At 36.6% G+C, this 23,226-nt stretch overlaps 1 non-coding gene across 1 annotated transcript; it reads right to left on the reverse strand.

Annotated features, from left to right (window-relative positions):
- Nucleotides 1-4,685: 4,685 nt before the first annotated feature.
- On the reverse strand, nt 4,686-4,792 carry LOC123623736. The gene has a single exon (XR_006730014.1). It is a non-coding gene; the product is annotated as a U6 spliceosomal RNA (small nuclear RNA).
- Nucleotides 4,793-23,226: the final 18,434 nt, after the last annotated feature.

The raw sequence follows: 23,226 nt of genomic DNA on the forward strand, positions 1-23,226 counted from the left end.
TTTGTAGTTAGGTGAAAACTTTTGGAAATTTATTGCAAATCCTTTTTCTCTGTTTTCACAACTCTAAGCTGATATATCGGATTCTTGGATTTTATACACAGCTGCAACCATCCTGATATATGTAGGAAGGAGAACAGGAAGAAAGAAATGCAATGGGTGTATGTTAATTGACAAACAAAGAAGGAAGTCTGCACACATAGCGAGGGAGTATTGTAGAGCAGTGCGGATGATTATGGAATCTGCAGTCAGTTTGCCTGGAGTTCAAATCCTCGCACTAATTACTACTTGGAGAAATTTAATGGACTGTTGTCTCTCTCAGAGCCTCTGTTTTTCATGTGTAAAATGGGAAAAATAATAGTGCCTGCCAGCTAGAGTTACTGTGAGGAGAAAATGACATTGTGCACATAAGACATTCACACAGAGGCTTCACTCTCAGCAATTACATACCAACTATATTGTATACTCTGTTTGGGAAAACAATAGTCTATCATAGTTCTTGCAACCCACTTTAAGGGTTCAAGATTCAAGAATATAACTAAATATTTTTTTCCTAACCTTTCTTAAGGTTAAAAAAATAGACCCATCTTAATCATAGACTTTTATTAGAGGATCAAAATATATTCTGCAAGTAGGTATTAATATTCTCATTCAGGACTTGTAGAAATATAGGCAGAGGCAATATAGTTGGACTGCAGGTCATAGTTAAGAAAATACTTGATTCTTTATACCTCTCTCTTTAACCACTAGAAAATATTTACTCTGTGAAAGAGTTTGCCCTTGTTATTGGATCTCTTGCAGCTTTGACCCAGTACATGTTTGGATCTTCATCAAATGACTGGGATAAATTCTGGCTTAAAACTGAAAGTTGGACAGACCAGAAATCCTTCACAGTGAATTGTGGTTTGGGGCCCTTGTGAAACTTCTCAAGGAACATCATGAACAATTTACCACCCGCTCTCACTTGTCTGCTTCATGAAAATTGGTGGTGTACTGAGTGGGTAGAGGCTTATGATTTACAAAGAACTGCTTCCACTACCCAAGTTTTGTAACATGTGAGAGCAAGTCACATGGGAAGGAAAGAGAACGTGAACTGCTTTGATGACTGTTGGCCATCGCCAAGGAAACTGCTCCCTTGGTAACCGTGGTCAGTACATCTGTCTAGTTGCATTTCTAAGACTCACATAGTTACTACCATGGAGAATGTATTTTAAAACACAAACACACAGAAAAAACAATTAAAACACAAATAAAAAATAATGGAGTTGATAAGGAATTCTTTGCCTTTATGGCAAAGTTGTTAGGATAGGTTACAGTGTTCAGCAGAACATGTTTAGGGGTGTTACCTCATAAATGGAAACCAAAATGTCCCAAATTTAAGCCAGCCCATAAAACAAAACAAATCTAAACCAGATAATCATTGGGTTTATTAATCACTATACACATGGATTTTAAGACTTCACAAAAGTGTTTGTAGGGAGCTTATTTCAAACATTGAGCATTCCCAAGTAAGTCAAGCTAAAGTTACATAACTTTATCTATCTTAAAGAGAGAGGTGGGTGAAAGTGAGAGAGATAAAGTTAAAAACCAGTTTGGAGAGAGGGAAGAGTGTTAATATCTAGCAGAAATTAAGAAAATCAACTCTGATATAAAAATCTAAGATGGCAGAAAAACGTGATTCTATTTAAGAACATTTGATTTATTTGATTTATTCATAGCTCTTCAGGTATATAACACGATACCTGAGGAATGCCTATTTTGAACTGCATTTAATTTGAGAGGCTAGAAATAGTTAAAATTTGAACTTAAAAAGTTTCAGTAAAGATAGAACTGTAAAGATGTTAATATGCATTGCGTACATGAATTTCATGGAAAGTTTGTTGTTTCTATAAAAATAATTTGTCAATTACAATGAACACAGTGAATAAGAAATTCATCATAATCATAATTTGAAGAGTTTAAATACCAAGAAGAAAGGATTGTCCTTGACAATTAAATATCTCTATTAATAAAAAAGGCTAAATAAAAAAAGAAAAGATATGTGATGATAGCTATATTTTATATTCTGAAAACAGCTGATAAATTAGAGAATTTAGATGAGCCATTGGGTTATGTTTTCATATGCACCCTAAACAATACATAGTATTTAACAAATTCTCAATGTACTTTTTTCACATTTTAACGCTGCTGCCAACCAGGCCGTGGTTGTGACAAAGTTATTATTACTTGTGCCTACAAAAACTTATTGCATAAGTGAGTGTTAGCAGTTTGGAGGAAAGTCTTGAGAATAATAGTGGAGCATTCTTTTAAGCATTCTCTTAAGAACATCATAATGTTCACAATGGTGCAGGAGATAAGAGTGTATTAAAAAACACAAACATCAACAACTGCATCACAAATGAATTCAGAAGGGTTGGATTATAAATATGCAGAAGTTTTAGGAATATTTTAACAAATTTATTTTACTTATGTTTTACTCTTTATGTTTGCACAAGTGTGAAATATGATAAAAAATATGTGTCTAAGTCTAAAACTGTTCTTTTGGTAAGTATAGAATAAAAATTCTAGGTGATAAGAAAGCATTACGTTATAGTTTAAGCAGCACTGTTTTTTCTTTCTTAGTGGTAAATAAGAAATGGCGTGCCTTACAGTTGACAGTACCTTAAGAGTCAGTGAAATATGGGACTTAGTTGAGATGTCATCTTTTATCGTCTAAGAAGGGAGATGAGACAGACAGATAGAAGTACTGACCACGAAGGACACTACCACTGTCCTCTCCTCCCCTGTGAATGGAAGGAAGCAATAATAAAAGGTATTCAATGAGATGCTAACTAGTAAAGATAAAAGCACAAAGTTGGTAAGCATGCCCTGATGAAACAAATGATTCAATTAATTTTATAGAAGACCATTTGTTTAATCTTAGTCTTCCTCTGTCACTGAATCTGAAATCCAATTTGATGTCTGCTTTGTATATCTAAGAGCAAAAATAGGTCCATGCTACATATTTCCTCAAAGGAACAACTTAAATTAAAGACAAAACCTTTCCCAAGTATTAAGGTTGATATAGATGCCTTAGGTAGAGTATCGCTGAACTTGGCAGTTCTATAGAGCAAGTTGATTTTTTCTCAGATACATTATTCTTCAAGAATATCTTCAATGTCAAGCCTAAAATGGTGTCTTTACAATACTGCCAATCAGTTAGTGTACATGTCCTCTTTCAACTCATTTAACCACCAGGCTGTTTTTGTGTCTGTTGATGGAAAAGTCAATCCTGCATACGTTTTATTTTCCTGATCTGGTTGACAGAATCTCAGGGAAACAGTCAAGGAGAGGATCCTGCTTCCATAGTTACATCACTCCTTCTGAGATTCCATTGCAATTCAGCAACAGATAATACCAATTCCAACTTTACAGTGTAGCTTCCATTTTGTGGAAAGCTATTTTCATTTTGGCACATTAACTAGTACAATATGAAAATGAAAAATCCTAAAGTGAATATGAAAATCTGTATACCCTCCAGCTGATTCTTCAAAGTTCATTTTCAAAATGTACTTGTTTTGTGATTCTCTGCAGTAGGAAAACTGTATTTACCAAACCATGTAGCACATTCCTAGACAGACACAATACCACTAAATCAGTCCATTTAATGTTGGCACTTTCCTTACTTGAGAGTTTGGTTTTGAGTAGTCCTCCTTTCCTCATGGATAATATAATTTTTAGAGTATCCAGTAACTGCTAGCAAATTTTAAGTCATTTTACCTAATTGCAGCAGAAACGAAATGGTGTGTAGCACTAGGAAGGCCACATTTGCCAGCCTGCCTTACCATGGGGTGGGATCATGCAAGTATGTTTTGGCCGATAGAATGTGGATAGAAGTGATACACATACTTCCAGACCTCACCCTTTGCTTTCTTTGCTTGTTGGATGATAGAGGCCAAGAATCTTGGGAGGATGCTGAGATTTAAGGGGGGGTATTAGCAAAGAAGGAAGGAGCCTGGGTCCATGAATGACTTTGTAGAGCAGAGCAATCTCACATTTCCCACCCATATTTGACTGAACCAAGACTGAACCATCAATCTCTCTTGTGTTAAACTGCTGATATGCTGGGACTGTGTGTTTCAGCAACTGGGGTTACTTAACATGATTAGTAATGACAGTATAATAGTTAGAGAAGTCCCCAACCATACTCCTTAGGCACTCCACCAGATATTATATACTATAGATATATGGCCTTTGTAACATAGGAAAACATAATTGAAATGTATTTGGACATTTATTCCCTCATTTCAGAAATAGTTTTTAATTAAAACATTTTATGGATACATAATAGTTGTACATATTTGTGGGGTGCACGTGACATTTTGATATAGGCATACAATGTGTAATGATCAAATCAGGGTAATCACCACAAACATTTATCATTTCTTTGTGTTAGGAACATTCCAATTCCACTCCTCTGGTTATTTTCAAATATACAATACATTATTAGTAACTGTAGTCACCCTACTGTGCTCCCAAACACTAGACCTTATTCCTTCTATCTAACTGTATTTTTGTGCCCATTAACCATCCTCTCTTTATCCCCCTCTTCCCCAGTACCCTTCCTGGCCTCTGGTAACCATCATTCTCTCTTGTCTCCATAAGATCAATATTTTTAGCTCCCACATATGAGTGAGAACATGCGCTATATAAATATGGAACGCTTCTCGAATTTGCATGTCATCCTTGCGCAGGGGCCAATGTGATCTTCTCTGTATCGTTCCAATTTTAGTATATGTGCTGCCGAAGTGAGCACTCAGAAATACTCTTGAGTGCTATGTTCCAAGCACTGGATAAGTTCAGGGTATACAATTATGAGCTGAATAGACATGGTTCTTGTTCTCATGGAGCTTATAGTCCGGAAGGTAGATGTTAACCCATGTATCACACATATAAATGTAAAATTGTAACCACAATCATTTCTGTGACACAGAAATCATGATCCTATCAGACGTAAAAATAGAAGTAGTTGCCTTATTTAGGGAGGCACCCAAGAGGAAGAATTCTGTGCTGAGAGGGGCAGATATGAAGTGATCACGTGAAAGTCAGATGGCATGAGACAATATGGCAGAGGGCCAGAGTGGGTGGAGCAGAGAGAGGGAAGGAAAACAGTGTAAGATAAGGCTAGACGAGAATGCAGTGACCAAGCCGGGTTAGAGTAAGCATTTTACTCTTCACCCAGATTCTAAAGAATCAGATTTGCCTTTTCCCCTTTGTAAAACACAGCTCTGGCTACATTATGGAGGAATGGAATGGACATGACCATGTACCTATATCTACATGAAGGAAATTTGTGATAATATGAGTCACCTATCAATAGATGTAGACCCCAGGAAGAAAAGGAAATATAAAAACTGTTCAGCACTGATAAAAGTTTTTGGGATTAGATGATTGATGTTTTGGTAAACTTTAGTTACTTCTAATTTTGTATCATTTTTTGTTTGCTATTAATATTACAGGTCATCTAGTTGTTCAGTCTGGTAAGTTTGAGACAGGAGACATTTGTCTTATGCCACTGACAAGATCCCAAACTAATGAAATGGCAGGGAAATATGAGACTGGCTTGAGTGAGACTTTTGTCATTGGTGGCCTTGGCAGCCCCTCTCCTTTGGACACCCATAGGTCATTCATTCGTAGCAACTACCCAAGAGCTTCCCCATAAAGGGCATTGGGGTGCTCTGACTCCCATTACTTAGAAGCTATTAAGACAATTTGGTTTCTTCCCAGAATTTATGAAGGATTATGCCCAAAGCACAAAGGAGAAAGTACTCCTTGGCTTCCCTGTCTGATGTACCCAGATTTCTGACACCAATGTCTATCTGTCTCAGACTGTCTCTTAATATGTGAGAGAATCATATGTTGAGATCTTCAATCTTTTCTGTAGATTGTTTTCCTTTCTGTATATGAAAACCACTGTGACAGAGGCTTATGATTAAGCAATCATCTGGAGAGGTTTCCCGTCCTTCTCTGGGCCCCAATCTCATTTCTCCCCTTGTAATTGAGGCTGTGGAGACAGGCAAACACACCCTCTCAACCACACAAATATCAGCGCAGGTTCATACTGGTTCCCTGTCCGCCACACATGGGAGAAAGAGCTGGACGCTCAGCCCTTTGTTACTTTTTATTTTTAGACACACTTCACCTTTCCAGAAGCAACACATACAGAGAATGCCAAATAGACTGCCCTGCATGGAGACGCTTCTCAAAGACATCTTTTCCCTGTAAGAAAGGCTGATGGATTGCAAATAGTCATTTTCTAAGGTACAGTTGCACACCTTCAAAGTCAGCCTGTTAATTTGGTGATATTAACTTTTGAGTCACTTGACTAGTCAGTTTAGGAAGCAACAATTCTCTTAAAACTCTTTATAATTACATTTGGACAAGTTTGTGCGTAGGACCGCAAGTCCATCAGCTTATTATAACCATGGTGCGTTTCACACACCATCTTCATTATCTTGTGCTAAAGAAGAGAGCACACACTCCTCTGTGGGTAATTTTAGATTGGCCACTGACACACTCTGCAGTGTTTATAAAGAAAACAAAACTTGGATGTTGGCCCTTTTAATTATAACTGGCAGAATTGCTACACCCAAAAATCACATAATCTCTTCACCATATTATATCTTTGAAGACATCTGCTTGCAAAGCAGTAACAAGGAACTTGAATTCTAAAAACAAACTTTGTACTAGATTGATTGGTTTGGCGAGCCACGCTTCTGAAGTACTGACGGATTCTGAAAGATATATTCCTGAACTTTAAGAAAAGTTTAAAATATGCTATAATGGAGCTACATCAAATTGTCCTTGGCCTGGACATGCAGATTAGAGATGAAGACCCTATTTTACTGCTAAGGAAAGTCCATTGGCCCAATGGTACATGCCATAACTTTCACCAGTCATTTCTGTATATTTGTTCCGGGCTTCCAAATAAACATCTAGCCAAAGAAAAATTTCAATAAGTTCAGTGCACAATTGCACCTGGGAAATGATCACCGCATAAAGTGCTATGTTCTAAGTGCTTTCAGAACATTTTGAAGACACCTGAGAGTTCTGAACATTCCGCCGAAGGATGAAAGCTGATCTATGACATCTTTACTATTCGTCAAGTATGTACCTTTCTTCACATAGATTTGGGACACGATGTGAATCCATCTTTGAATAATTACATGGCAATCCTAGTCACTTACCTTTGGACAGATCATCTTGTGGCTCTCAGAGTTCCTAAACTCCTGGTACTGTAACCTGAAAGATAAAATGGAACAATTAGTGGTCATCTGTGCTCAGAAGTTGAATAAGAATCTTTCTTCTCGTAGGTGAATTGTGCATGTGTATTTGAATTAACAGTCTGAAAAAACCCAATGCAAAAGCCTGAATTTGTTGCCAAAATAAAATTGCCTCCATCTTATGTAGTCATGTAATTCATAAGGTCCCACCCTCCTTCCACAACCTTAGCCAAAGAGTCTGTTTTTTCTTCCCTAACGCAGTGTTTTCTGGAGCCCAGGACTAGTTTTTAAACACTAACATGACTTAAGACGGCTGCTGGAAAAGTGAAAGCAATCTCATTGTGCTACATGAGTTCAACCAAAATGACTAACAAATTTCAACATTTAGAATATCCAATTGAACAAATATTTACTGCTCAGTTAGTCAGTTTATTTTAAAAATCCTTATCCAAAATTACTTATCTGGTGGTAATGTTTTCAACATTAACTATATATTTTAGATGAAGTGATTTTTTCCCTGATGTTAAAAATTACATTTATAAATAGGTACATTGCCTAAAAATTGTAAAATTGTGTATATAATTTTTAAATGTCAAAAGTGCTCAAAAAGCTTCACAGATGTTGACATTTGTTGTCATTCCTACAGTAATTTTATTAGTCCAAAGTATTTTTTCCCAAATGTTTTTCCAAGAAGTGCAGAGCAACTGCTGTTACCCCAGAGCACTGAACTATTAACTGTTAATGGCAGGGAGTTTTCAGGTTACAGTATTTCAGCTGCATGTTTGGATGTACGTTACTTTGCTCAGACATCCCTTCTTGTCAATATACAAGGTGAGAAAGTTAATAATTTTGATGCACATCGAAAACTTCTTCAAATATGTAGCACGGGCTCAGAAAACATTATTAGAACTAGCAAACCACTAGGATGATAGAAAGTGTGAAATTAAAGAAAAAAGATTACAGCACTAAGAATGATTTATTTTAAAGGAGCTAGTTCAGCATTTCCATTTTGTGTATTTATGGTGCAATTATTCAACGTTTTCTTTTTTGTTTCTTTTTTTTTTTTTTTGATAGGTCATGTCAGAGAGACTTTGGCTGAAGAAAAATCACAATAGATGAGAGATAATGCAAGAGAAAAATAAGACTATCCCACGAGGAATGTCATTCTAGAACTTCCTGTTACGAGGGAGTAAGGCCGGGCTGCTTTGGGTGAGGTACATTTGGGTAAAGCCTTAGATTCGTAGGACTTCCACAAAACACTGTGGGACAAAAGACTAGCAGGGGCTTCTAATTAGAAGAGTTTTGTAGCATGTGCTAAACCGTACTTTCTTTAGAGTGTATGGCTTTATGCCCACAGATTGACGTCCCAGTTTTAAGTTCTGGGTGATTTATATGCAAGTCTGTTTTACAGAACGAATCTTCCAAGGTGTTTGCGTGGGCCAGGTAAAACGTCAATCATCAGGGGAGGGTAAATATATGTGCACACACATAAAATGATTTGTCTCAAAGGTTGTTGACCTGCAAAATTCATCCTGGGCTCAGAGATTCTAGAAAAGCCTGTGACTTCTGCACAGTTCTCTCAAACGTGAAGGAAGCAAGCATGACTGCTCTTTGATTCTCGTAGGAAATGTAAAGATGTAATTTCTGCAGTGAGTAATGGTACAAATAAAATTACGTTTATTATTATTTTATTCATGGCATTTAATTATAGAGGGAGATGGGTAGTCAGATAGCAAAACAGCCATAAACAAGGGAAAGGCCCCTCCGTCCTTTTTAAACGGATGCTCTAAAACAATTGGGAAGAACATTAATAGAACGCCCAGCTGAAAGACAGACTCCGCGAGCGTTAAGTGTTCACTTGGGGTTCGTCAAATAATGGACTGTTGGCCTATTTTTCAAGCCATTTCTCGGCAGTAACTTGACATTTGATAGGATTACCTTTGGATTTTTTTTGGTCTGAGTCTCTGCAATGCCTGAGATTGTCATCTTTTGACTTAAAGATAATAGAGCCAAACATGTGAAACTGTTCTGTAAAGAGTCAACCTGTGACTCATAACCAAGTATCAAAAAAGATTTTGTCTACAGTTTGCCTTCTTACCTCACTGCTGTAACTGAAATGATCAAATGACTAGTTTCCATTATAAACACCATATATTTATTTTATAAAAAAGCTCGGCACTCTTTAGAGATGAAAGATAATGGTATCATAAAACGCTGAGGAGGTTCTTTTCCCCCTAAGACTCACAGCATTTGCTGATGATAATTTTATTTCAAAATTTCAACAGAAAAGGCGAATCAATTCTTCTTAAGCATAATGTTGGACAATTAAAAACAAAGAAAAACCTGAGCAGGTCAGAGGTAGATAAAACCAAATTATGAAGCAGTGGAATTGTATGAAGGAGGACAAACAAAACACACCTTAAAGTTGGTCATGCACTTGACCATTCAAAATATAGTTAATAAGTTTCCAAACATGTAAGTTCTAATTTTAAAATTAAGCCTTCCAATTGCCAATTCCAAAAAATGTAATGAGTTTAGAGTGGCCTTTTTATTATGCATGGTTTTATGTCTTTGGATTTCAAAATTACCTAGCATGCATTTTCAACTTTGCTACAATTTCTGGGCTGTTTTCATTTCTATTTAAAAAAGGCTAAACAGTAAGATGTGCCTCTGCTTTGCATTCTAATTGCACGTAACTGATTTGCACAGCAGAACAAAAAACTCATTTTCAGATTAAGAATCGTGCACCAAGAAATAATTATTATTCTACTAGAAAAAAAAAATATTTTCCCACTTTCTCCCCTCATTTATGTGAACTGTTTGCCATGTTTCTCCCAGGTTACTATCATTTATAGACCACCATGTATTGCTCTTTAGGGACTAAAATAATACAAACAGAAACAGGGAACATACAACTGTTTTGACTACATTCTTCTGCTTGCAACATAACACTTGCCTTTTATTATTTTATCTTCAACAATCAAGGGGTGACTAAATGGTTGCAGGTGGTGATGAAAATAAAAGCCATCCATCATTATTTATTAGGCATGAAAAAGATACACAATAATGTAATTTAATCTCAGAGCAGACAATTATTTCCACATATTGATAATGCAATGTGAAAACTGTCATGAATTCTAATATGATATTTTGGCTTTATTGGTGCACCAGGCCAGCATGACAAATAATGAAATTGTATCAAAAAGAAAAAAAAAGGTAATTATGTGCATATGTCAATATCATGTGTGGAAAACATATCACCAAATTTTTAAAGCTTCTTCATTACAACTTGACCAATTCAAAAGTTTGAAGTGGAAAAAAGTACATTTTCAGTTTTCACTATTTAAAACAAAATCTATTACATTTGCACCACAATCTAGTGCAGAATCTGAGTAAACACTGACAATGTAAGTGCTTTATCATATAAAATTTTGGGAACAAGCCAGCCTGCTAAAATATTTGTGGGAAGTATATATATACACCATAGGCTCAAATTTCTAACATGTTTTTTCATCCACTTTAGTCTGGTAAAAATTTGCAGATGAAAACTCTGTGATCTCTACTTTGGGTAGCATACACATGACTATTAAATGTAGCAAAGAACACACCTTTTAGCCAAATAAAGCAAATGGTTGAAAATAAACATCTTTGGTAGGAAAAATCCTGACTGACGAAATGGTTGGTCAAAAAAAGTGAAGGCTAGTTCTCTGTTAAATGTTAAATGATTTCTATTTCTCTTTAGTTGCTGAACTCTTTCTTCTACAAGGACTTGGTAGGAGAAAAATAGGACAAGAAAGAAACAAACTAGCATTTGATCTCTGTAGTTGGGAACTAAAAGCATTCTCCCACTCCTGCTTGAATAGATTTTGGTTTCTGTAAAAGAGCAATCATGATTAGAGACTTTGCTAGTTAGAATAAATGAGATGGGTTTTAAAGTACCACCTGTTCGTTATACAGTACACACACACACACATTCTACAGCACATATACACAGCATGCTCTGTACTTTCTTGGAGACTAATTTATTCACAGTTCACATATAGACTACAAATACATTATTGGATAAGATAAATGACCTCCTCTTAGAAAAATGCCTTTTAGAATTATTAAAGGAGAAAAATATTTTAGACTCGGCTTTGAGTGGTGGGCAGGACCTGGAAGAAAAAGAATCTCTGAGTGATCACAACACTGTGACCATTCTGGGCTGGGAGAGAAAATTTATATATCATGTGGTTACTCAATTTTATAAAGGGAACCTAAGAACAAGTGTAGGCACTGGTTAGGAAAAACAAATGAAAGGAATAATTTAAAAAGTCAATAAGCCACAGGAAATCTGGAGACTGTTTAAAAACACCTTATTGGAAGCCCAGCAAAAGTATGTGCCAGAGATCAAAGGGACACTTGGAAATGTGGCCCAAGTAAGGAAACCAGGGAGATCCGCAAACTATGGCAGGTCAGGTGTGAACAAGAATGCAGGCGAGCCAAAAGAGAATTCAAGAGTACCTTGCAAGTGCCTCCAAAGCTAATAAAAATGTTCTTCAAAATATATTCATGGCAGGAAACCAAGCAGAGAACTAATAGACCGATCAAGTGACCCACTCTAGGCAGAAGAGAGATTCGTTTTGGAGGATGGAAACTCTTCTGACTATACTAAAGACTATTCATTTATTCATTCCTTCCTTCAGTCATTCATTTTTTTTCACTTATTCAATCATCCATTTATCCATCCATGCGATCATCTATTCATTCAACAAAAAAATTACAGAGTACCTATCATGACTCAGACTTTAGGTTCAGTCTTGAGAATACACAAATACAAAAGTCCTTCATTTATTCATTATTTTCATTCATCCAATCATCTGGTCATTCATTCATTCATTGATTATTCATTCAACAAAACATCACGGAATGTCTATCATGAGACTGACCCTGGGTTAAACACTACGAATATATCAATACATAAGACATTCAGTCATTCAACAAATATTGAAGTGTCTCCTATGTGTTAAGCACTGGTCTAATTCTTTGAGATAAATTAGTGAACAGAAGAGAAATCCCTGCTTGAATCTAGTTTCTTTTCTAGCAGAGAGTAGCAGTAGATGTATGCAATATATACAATAAAAAACTAATCATGAAATCAAAATCAATCAGTTAGTATAAAAGTGTTGTGAAGGACAAGTTCAGGTAGCTATGAGCGCCTGATGGTGGAGGATTTGTCCAAAATAGAAAGTAGCACCCTATTTCTGAGAGAGTAGGAGGGGGAAGGAGGGGGGAGAGAGAGAAAAGCAAGAGGTGAGGATGGTGAGATGGTACAAAGGTCGCATTATCTGTGGCTTGGCAGGCTACGTGAAGATCACTAGATTTTATATTAAAAGCAATGGGAAGCCACTGAGGATTTTAAGCAAGAGTGATCTGTTTAAAAAGTTCAACACTTCTCTGTTCTCAAACCCTGCAGTGGTTCCCTGTTTAAATCAGAGTAAAAGCTGAAGCCTTTACAATGACCTACGAGGCCCTCCATACTTTGTTAGCTCTCTGACATTTCTTTTTCATCTCTATCCCCTGCTCACACTACTCTAGCTACGTTGGTCTCTGTGTCCACTGGCTATTTCCCCCCAAATCTAAATAGCTAACCGTACCCTTCTTCAAGTCCTTGCTCCAATCTTACCTCATTTTATAGGGCTTATCCTGAGTACAAGATTTAATATTGTAACTTCTGTGCCATGTCTACTTTTACCTAGCTTTGCATTTTTTCTCCTCTTAACGCTTATAACCTTCTGATGTACAGTACAATGTATTTATTATGTTTTGTGTATTGTCTATATCTCCCCACTCCACCATAAGTAGACTGTCCTCTCCATGAAGACAGGAATTTTTGCCTTTTGTTTACACATTTATCCTAATCAACTAAAAGAGTGCCTAGGACATAAAATTCAATAATCATTTGCTGAATAAACAAATTAATAAATGCGTTGGCCAACATGATCATATTGGCATGTTAGGAAAATTACACTAGCTGAAGAAAGGATGAAGAATGAGTTGGGAAGGATTAAGAATAGATGTAGAAAAACAAGAGGTTATTTTGAGGGTCTGATGAAAAGAGCAATAAAAATATAGAATAGGGAGATGATGGCAGAAATGAAGAAAAGTAAACTGGTTTAAGGCATTTTTTAAGGTAGAACCATCAGGCCCTAGATTGGACACTGACAGTAGTGTGTTGGACCTGGCTCACACTGGTTTGTAAGAGCTGATAGTTACATTTTCAGAAATTTCATGTGTTGGTTGTTAAATACAGACATTATTAAAAATTAAATTATATCATCTTACAATTAAATTATATCAAAAAAGCAATAAATACTCAAAAGTCATCACTTTCTAATTATTCTACTACATTTTGCTATTATCTATGCTCTTGAGGTTATTTATGTCTATTGTTTTTCTATGGTGAAATACTATTTGAAGGCATGTTATTGTGTAAATCTTTCCAATCCACATTCAGTTATGTCACATTGGTAGCTTGAAATCAGCCATGGTGAAAGGATTTATTCCTTGGTAATTGTCAAATGCTATAAATCAGGGCTTGATTTATTGTATTGTTGATTTTCTAGACTTAAGAAAGTGAAGGAGAAAATGTTAATGATTCAGATTAAATTTTAAAATGTGTCACGTTTGCAGATGTTTCATTGTTAGTATCATACAAAATTGGGAAAATATTCTTCCAGTATGCAAAAATGATTATTTGCTTCAGCAAAGAAGATATTCACATCACGGACAAAACATGTATCTTTGTTGTTCACTATTATCTTACTCCTTAATGTAAACTATCAACCAACATACATACCAGAAATACTCTCATCCATGAGTTGCAACCATGGATCCAAGTGTTTGGCAAAAAAGTAATGAAAGCATTCTGTGAGAATCAATTGGCTATATTGAAATTTACAAAAAGGGTATTATATATTTTGCACAGGGAATATTATTAATAGACAAAAACTAGGTTTGTTGAGTGGGGATAGGGAAGACAGTATTATTGGTTAGGTTGGGTGATACTGGGTTTGAAGGGACAGACCATATAGTCAGGTGATCAGCTGGATATATAATTCTGGAGCTCAGAAGAGAACTGTAAACTGGAGCCATTATTTGGGTAATATCTGTAAATAGTAAGTAATTGAAGACTTGACACTATTCAGAGTGTCTCCTCCAAATTGACCTCCAAAGCAGAGTTTGCAGGCATTTGATTAAAGTGCCAAATGCTGGATGTTCTGGTTCTAACTAACAAATTTATAGCACATATATAATCAGAGATAAGTAATATCCTCTAAAAATGTTAGAGGTTTCCATCAGTGATATAGACCAAAGACATGTTCTTTTTTATTAAAGAAGGGTATCTTAGTTAAATGGATAGTGTCGAAAAGTATAGACCACTGTTAGTGACCTGTGGTAATTGGAAGATTGTGGTAGATACTATGTGTAAGTGGACTTGAGTTATTTACTTCTTAGTTACTAATGACTCTGAGTACTGTTAGAATTAACAAAGGATTAGTTAATTACTAATATGAAATGTGGGGATTAGATCCTTAACAACAGAATCTCTCTTTGAGGTCTTCATCTTACATATTTAAAAAAGAACCATGGTCTTCTACTTCTGGGAAGATGGATAGACAGGGTTTTCCCTATTCCTCTCACTTAAGTATAGCTAAAAGCCCTGGACGTTGTTTATAAAATGAACACAGACCTCTGAAAAGTGGACTAAAAATGCAGGCCAAATAGAGACCTTAGGACCCAAGGAACAAGATAGAGGTAAGTTTCTTGGGTTTCCTTTTTACATCATCTATCCCAGACTTGGAGCTGAAGAAGCCAGTAATGCAGGACTGCCAATGGCCACAGGAAAAAAAAAAGTGGCTTCAAACAATGAGACAGAAAACTTTTAGAAAAATAACCACTCTACTCTATACAAACAACACGGAAAAAAATGTGATCTTGCTCTGTCCACACCAGCAAAGACCAAGTGGGGAGCTTGTATGTCTGCTCTTGTGAAGCTGAAATGAAGCTCCCCAGCACTACTGGGGTGGTGTCAGGGAAGGCTGAGGAGGGAGCTTAGACTTTCGTCCCCACTGAGCAATGATGAAATACCCACTCACCCCCATTCCTGCTATGCCGCTGGTGATCATGTGGGGAGCCTGGACTTTCATCCCCACCCAGTCATGACATAGGTACTACCACCACTCCCAGCATCAACAAAGGTCAAGTGGAGGACATGGACATCTGCCTCCATTGGCAGTAACAAGGCCCTTCCCTGCTGGAGCGGTACCAGAAACCAGGGTTTACATAGATTGGGTCTTATAACATAATATGAAAATGTCTATATTTTAATTGAAAGTCACCCATAACACCAAGAACCAGGAAGATCTAAATCTGAATGAAAGAAGACAATCAATAAATGCTCACACCAAGATGGCAGAGAGTTAGAATTACCAAAGATTTTGAAACAGCCATGATAAACACGTTTAATAAGCAATGAATAAATGAGTGAAACAAAAAAAATAACAGAAAGTCTTAGCAAATAAACATAAAGTCTGAATAAAGACATAGGAAATATAAAGAAGAACCAAGTGGAAATTTTAGAACTAAAAAATATTTATATCATAACCAAACTAAAAAGATTAAGTACAACAGTAGAATGGGCAGGACAGAGAAAGGAATCAATGAATGATAAGGCAGAACAACAGAAATTATCCAATCTGAACAACAGAGAGAAAACAGACTGAAAAAATTTAACAGCCTCAGAGACCTATGGGACGATCTTAGATGAAGGAAAACTAAGAGAATTTGTTGCCAGCAGATCTCCTCTAAAAGAATGGCTAAAGGAAATACTCTAAACAGAAAGGAAGTGATAAAAGAAGGAAATTTGTAATAAGAAGGAAAAAAAAAATAAACAAAAATATGGGTAAATACAACAGGCTTTCCTTCTCTTGAATTTTCTAAGTTATGTTTAATAGTTGAAGCAAAAATTATAACACTGTATGATTTGGTACTGAATGCACATAGAGGAAATATTTAATACAACTACATTATAAACAAGGAGGGTAAACGAATGTAAAAGGAGGAAAAGTTTCTATACTTTACTCAAAGTGGTAAAATGACAATGCCCATAGTCAGTAATAATTTATGTACATATAATGTAACATCTAGAGAACCACTTAAAAAGCTAAACAAAAAGATACCTCTAAAACCAATATAGATAAACAAAAATGATATCTGAAAAATGTTCAGGTAACCCACAGGAAGGCAGGAAAAAGAAAACAGGAATGAAAAATAGAGAACAAACAAACAAAAAATAAAGTGACAGACTTAAGTTCTAGCATGACAATGATTATTTAAATGTAAATGGTTTAAATATACGAATTAAAAGACAGAGTAGATTAAAACAAACTTCCAATACAAAGATACATGCAGGTTAAAAGTAAGAGGACGGGGCCAGGTGCAGCGATTGACACCTGTAATCCTAACAGTTTGAGAGTTCAAGGTGGGAGCATTGCTTGAGGCTAGAAGTTCGAGACCAGCCTGAGCAAGAGTGAGAACCTCTACAAAAAATAGAAAAATCACTGGACTTGGTGGCACATGCCTGTAGTCTCAGCTACTTTGTAGGCTGAGGTATGAGGATTACTTGAGCCCAGAAATTTGAGGTTGCATTGAGCTATGATGATGCCATTGCATTCTAGCCTAGATAACAGAGTGAGACCCTATATCAAAAAAAAAAAAAAAATAGTAAGAGAATGGAAATAGACATATCACACAAATGTGAATCAAAGGAAAGCAGAAATGGCTATATTAATATCAGATACAGTAGACTTCAGATCTGAGAATATTACCAGAGATAGAAAGAGACATTATATAATGATAAATGAGTCAATCCACCTAGAAGGTATATGTACCAAACAACAGAGCTGCAAAATGTGTGAAACAAAACCTACTAAAGCTAGAAGGAGAAATAGAAAAATCCAAAATTATAACTGGATATCTCAACATCCTACTCTCAACAATTAACAGAAAAACTAGACAGAAAATCAGCAAGGATATAAAAGAACTCAATACCATCTGTCAACAAATTCTAATTGATATGTGTAGAAAACTCCATCAAACAACAGCAGAATGCACATTCTTTTTAAGTGCCTGTGGCATCAACAGCGGCCAAAGATAAGGAAGACATGCTGAAGTGGACCATATCTTGGGCCATAAAACAAGCCCCAACAAATTAAAAAGAATTGAAATCGTACAGAATAGCTAAAGCAGTGTTGACAGTGGAATTTATAGCACTAAATACTAGAAAAGAAAAGAGGAAAAATCTAAAATCAATAATCTAAAAAAAGAATCATTAGAAAAGAAGAGAGAGAAAGTTCAAATCAATACTCTATGCTTTCACTGCAAGAATACAGAAAGAAGAGCAAAATAAACCCAAGGCAAGGAAAAGAAAGGAAATAATAAAGATAGCAGAAATAAATGAATTTGGTACAGAAAAATTAACAAAACAATGAGCTACTTTATGGAAATGACCACTGACAAACTTGTAGCCAGAGAGACAAAAAGAGAAGACACAAATTACCAATATAAAAAATGAATCAGAGAATACCACTACAGACTTGTGACATCAAAAGTATAATAAGGAAATACTACAAGCTGCTCCACACACAGAAATTTGACAACTTAAAATAAATTGACCAAATTCTTGAAAAACACAAACTACTACAACTCACCCAATATGAAATAGCTAATTTAAATACCCCTATAACCATTAAGGAAGTTGCATTCGTAATTGAAAAACTCCCCCACAAAATACTCTCCAGTCCCAGATGGTCTCACTGAAGAATTCTACCAAATGTTTAAAGAAGAGTTAATACCAGTTGTACACAATCTCTTCCAGAAAATAGAAGAAAAACTTTTCAATTCATTTTTTGAAGCTAATATTACTCTGATAATAAAATCAAAGATAGCATACACACACACCCCAAAATGAAACAAAACCAAAGCTAGAGAATAATATTCCTCATGAATATAGATGCAAAAATCTTTATCAAAATATTAGACAATAGAATTCAGTAATATATAAAAAGAATTACACTGTGTGACCTAGTAGGATTTATTCCAGAGATGCAGAACTGATTAAATATTTGAAAAACCAATGTAATCCACCATATTAACAGGCTAAAGAAGAAAATTCACACGATCATATCAATCAATATGCATTTGACAAAATCAACACCCATTTAGTTTCTTCAAAACTAAATATGTAACTACCATATGGCTCATTCATGATAAAAACCCTCAGAAAAATCAAAGTAGAGTGGATCTCCCTCAACTTGATAAACAGTGCCTACAAACACTGTTAAGCTCTAACATCATCATAGCAAGATACTAACCTCTTTGCCACAACTAAGGCCAGAAAGAAGCCAGGGGTGTCTGCTCTCTTCACTTCTATTCAGAATTGCACTGGAGCTTCCAGTCAGGGCCATCACCCATCTGATCTTTGGCAAAGGTACAAATCAATCCACTGGGGGAAAGACAGCCTTTTTTAATAAATAGTGCTCGAGCAAATGTACATCTGTAGGTGAAAAAAGTGAACCTCGCTCCAAGACTCACAATTTATACAAAAATTAACTGAAAATGGAGCACAGACTTAAGTGTAAAACTAGAAAACTTGCAGAAAAAACATAGGACAAAATCTTTGGGATAAAGGAAAAAAAGTTTTACACTTGACACCACAAGTATGATTCATAAAGATAAAAATTGATAAGTTGTACTTGATCTAAGTGAGAAGTGTTAACTTTGAGAAAAGAGAGATGAAAAGGAGATGAAAAGACAAGCTACAGACTGGGGGAAAATATTTGCAAACCGCATATCTGACAAAGGACTGGCATTTAGCATATATAAAGAACTGTCAAACTCAACATTAAAAAAAACCTAGAAACCAAAAAACAAAAAAGCCTAATAATCCAATCAGAAAACCAGTGAAAGCCAAGAAGAGACATTTCACCAAAGAGAATATAAGACAGCACATAAACACAGGAAGAAATGTTCAATATCATTAGCTATTAGGGAAATGCAAATTAAAACCACAAAGAAACGAAACACCACTATGTATCTATCAGAATGGCATAAATAAAGCATGGTGACACCACCACATGCTGGTGAGGATGTGAAGAAACTGGACCTCTCATACGTTGCTGGTAGGAATATAAAATGGTAAAGTCAGTCTGGAAAAGCTTGGCAGTTTCCTTAAAAACCAAATATGTAACTACCATATGACTCAGCAATTGCACTCCTTGGCATTTATTTGCAGTGAAATGAAGACATACGTTCACACAAAACCAGTACACAGATGTTTACAGCAGCTTTATTCCTAATAGACAAAAACTGGAAAACAACCTACATGTCCTTTTGAATGGGTGAGTGGTTAAACCAGCTATGGTCCACCCATCCTATGGAACACTATTCAGCAACAGAAAGGAAGGAACTCTTGATCCATGCAACAACCTGGATGAATCTTCAGAAAATTAGAATGGGTGAAAAAAGCCAATCTTGAAAGGTTATATATTGTATGAGTCCACTTATAGTACATTCCTGAAATGACAAAGTTATAGAAATGGAGAAGAGATTAAGGGTTGCCTTATTGAACTCTGACTCATAAGGTTGGTGGGGATATTTACTTCTCAGCAAATATCCATATACTCTCCTACATTTCTGGGCCCCATTGCCTTCATCTGATTTTCTGTATAGTGTACTGACTTCTTGTCAGGCTATCTCATTTGTTCCTCCTCCTCAGTTCATTTATTCCCTAATTGTTGGAACGCCCTGTGGCTTGGTCCTAGACTTCAACTCTGTTCTATCTTCACTCCCTCCTAGAGGATCTCATAAAGTTCTAAGGCATTAATTATAATTAATATGTTTAATGACTCTCAAATTTATATCTGTAGCACTGACTTCTCCTCTAAACTCTTTTTGGACAGTTAACCAGAATCTCAAACTTAGCATGGGTGGTTACGATCCTCTTTCCCTTTGTGAACCTCTTCCCACCCTGGGTGTTCCCATGTCTGTCAGTGGTACCTTCCCTCTACTTGAGGAAGTGAAAGTCAAGGTGTGAGACTTGATTATTCCCTTCATCTCAGCCCTCATCTCCAACAACTCATAACAGCTCTCAGCTTTTCCTCAAAATATACCCCAGTGAAATCTAACTCTAATTCTTCTGCAAACATTCATATCTCTAGGCTGGATAAGAATTTCCCCAACAACTGGCCAGCTAGCTCTCTACCCCACTTATAATCCCCTCGCCACACAGTTGTTGGAGTAAGAATCAAAAAATTCTTCAAAGGCTTCCCACTGCACTTAGAAAAAACAACCAGTATTTCTCACCTTGAAGTAAAAGTATCTATCTTAATGGGCCAAACTGAACTCTGACCAGAGGCTTCACCATGCCTGCCTTTTCTCACTGTGATCCAGCTCCCCTGGCCATCTTTCTGACCCCCCAACACACCCAACTCTGTCCTGGCTTAGGGTCTTTGCACTTGTTCCCTCCTCTCGGGTTTATGAGACCAGCTTCCCTCATGTTGCAGCTCAACCTCACCTCCTCAGCGAGGTTTTCTCTGGCCACCACCTAAAATACACTTCTCCCCCATTCATGCTCCTGGTCACATATCACACACGTTTCAATGTACAATATGACATTGTAAAAACTTAGACAGTTATTGTGTTATGTTGTTTTTACAGCATTTTTAACATCTGAAATTTTCTCATTAATTTTTTTAAGAAATACAAATGTCCAGATTACGTCCTCTTTTACTTCAAAATCATTAAGGTTTCTATGGCTACAATAGAAAAAGTCCAAGCCATTTAGAACGTTGTCCAAACTATTTAGAGTGATATCCAAGACCTCCACAGTCTGGCCTATGTGACTTTTATTCTTCTCCTGCCTATATTTATTTATTGCCCATAATTCCATCTTATTATATCATCTGCTCTCTCCCAGGTACATGGAAACACTTGCCTTCCCCTTATCTTCCAAGTGACACATCCTTTTTTCAAGACTCAGCTCAAATGCCACTTCTTTGGGGCCTTCCTGGGTTCCCTCAGGAAGAGCCATTTGCTCTTGACCCTGTGCTAACAGAGCCTTAGGCACATGTCTCTGGTATAGCACTGTCCCTTGTCCACCTCCCTCAATATATTGATTGTAACTTCTGAAGAGTGGGAAATGGTTTATTCATCTGAGTACGGGAGGTCCTCGAATTAATGTCATTTTGTTCAGCATCATTTTGTTATAATGTTGATGAGAAAAGAAATGGATTCCCAGCTGGTGGAGTCTGCACTTTCTCTCCATGTCTACATGGGTTTTCTCTGGGTACTCTGGTTTCTTCCCACATCCCAAAGCCAAGCATGTTAAGTGAATTGGCCCGTCTATGCCACCTGAGTCTGAGTGAGTACTGTGTGTGTGTGAAGGTGCCCTGCGATGGAATGGTGTCCTGTCCAAGCTGGGTTCCCACCTTGTACTCTGAGCTGCTGGGATAGGCTCTGCTGTCTCTAACCCTGAATTGGAATAAGTGTGTTGGAAAATGAATGAACAAATACAAATGATTGTCAAATAAACATTCCTCAAGTATATGACAATCACATAGATGTACAACAAGAAATGCAGTTTCCAAGGACCTATGATGTTTAGTGAGGACTTACTGTATTCTCACCATTCACATCGATTTTTTTCCACAAAATAAGTTGTGGGGTTTTTTTTGTTTGTTTGTTTTGTTTTTGTTTTTTTTAGGTCACACATGCTTTTAATATCCTTCCCTCACCTGGTGACTTCTCTCCTTTGGGTAAGTTCTGGTTTGCCCATCTTCATGTTGTATGAGGCCCAGAAAACAGTTGTTAAATTAGTCATAAATGATTCATGTCTATATCCCTAGGCTTAGTTCCTGGCACATAGTAGCAGCTAAGCGAATGTTTGCCATTGCACCATAATGAACAAAACACTGTGGTCTGTGTGGATCACTAATCACACTAGAGTAGGATTCCTATTTCATCTTTCTTCTGAATTCCTGTGTACAATTAGTGAAGCCAGGTTGCATATCACATAAATATTTTAATAAAACAAGACATTATAAAATTTTTAATTATGACAGTTATTTTATTTATCAGCAATCAGTAATCAACAAATGCCTATTCAGTACTTACTATGTGCTACACACTACTAAGCATTCGGACGGCAAAACAGATTGCCTTAGTCAGGCTAAGCTGTGCTGTGGTAACAAATCCCCACATTTCAGTGACTTAACAACATCAAAGTTTATCTCTTGCTTGTGTCACAGACCATTTGGGTATGGCATGGACAGCCCTTCCTGAGCTGATCTGAGGATCGGGGCTTATTCCATCTGTTGGCTCTGCCACCCTCCAAGGATTCCACTGGATCTCTCGCATCCAGCCTGTTGACGAGTGAAGAGAAATAAAGCTAAGGGTAAGGATCCCACAGGAGACAGAAGTAGTGGACATAATTCCTGACCACATTCTTTTTTTTCTTTTTGAGACAGGGGCTCGCTCTGTCACCCTGGGTGGAGTGCAGTGGTGTCATCACAGCTCACTATAGCCTCAAACTCCTGGCATCAAGTGATCCTCCTACCTCAGCCTCCCAAACTGCTAGGGTTATAAGTGTAAGCCACTATGCCTGGTCCTGACCACATTCTATCGGCCAAAACTAGTCAAGCAGCTCTGAACTAACTACAAAGAAAGTATGTGCCCAGGAAGAAGAAAGAAGACCAATGAAACTAGTTTCTGTCATATAGGCAATGACCCGTGACTTTCTGGACATGCCAAACTATGGTATGATGCTTCAATCTGACTCTTCTACTCAACATGAGACAATTGGGATCATTAAGTAGTTTTTCTTTTCCTACTGAAGAATATTTGTTAGAGTAACTAATGAGATGGTAAA

Source organism: Lemur catta, chromosome 18 (genome assembly GCF_020740605.2).
Source record: "Lemur catta isolate mLemCat1 chromosome 18, mLemCat1.pri, whole genome shotgun sequence".
Classification (NCBI taxonomy): Eukaryota; Metazoa; Chordata; class Mammalia; order Primates; family Lemuridae; genus Lemur; species Lemur catta.